This window comes from Cynara cardunculus, assembly GCF_001531365.2.
Source record: "Cynara cardunculus var. scolymus isolate 2C chromosome LG 1, CcrdV1, whole genome shotgun sequence".
Taxonomy (NCBI): Eukaryota; Viridiplantae; Streptophyta; class Magnoliopsida; order Asterales; family Asteraceae; genus Cynara; species Cynara cardunculus.
Window position 1 is genome coordinate 27986795 of NC_037528.1, and position 739 is coordinate 27987533.

Genomic DNA, 739 nt, shown 5'->3' on the forward strand with positions numbered 1-739 from the left:
ACAGAAACTCTTTTTGTTTATACATTTAAAAGTAACTAAATGTCATTCATGCCAAACTTTTCCCTTGCCTTTATCTTGCGAGGTATGATGACCTGCAAAACAGGTTAGTCAAACAACTGAGCGTTAGACCAAAAAGGTCTAGTGAGTGTATAACTCTCAACAAACAACATACATTCCAAACAATCAGTTTAGAATCAAACATGTTTTGATACATAAACTTATTTATGTATCTCTCGCGGTTACACCGCCATTACATCTCTCTCTCGCGGTTACACCGCCATTACATCTCTCTCTCGCGGTTAAACCGCCATTACATCTCTCTCGCGGTTACACCGCCATTTCATCTCTCTCGAAAATGCTTTAACACTTTAGCCGGATTTGTAATCAGGTCAGACTTGTCCGGATATAGAATGCGGGCAAACACTTGGAATTTAGTCTATCTTTGTCCAGATTACAAGTCCGGACAATACCCCGTTCACAACTTAACCGGTTTAAAGTAATCCGGACAATACATTATCCAACCTTTTGACCGGTTTAAAACAATCCGGTCAATACACTGACCAACTCTTGAACAGTTTAGACGAAATCCGGTCACCTCTTGACCGGTTTAGGGAGGACTCCGGACAACACTTTAGCGGTTTAAAAATAAACCGATCACCTCTTGAGCAGTTTAGAGTTTAGTCCAGACAACACTTGCGCGGTTTAAGAATAAACCGGTCACCTCTTGAGCGGTTTAGAG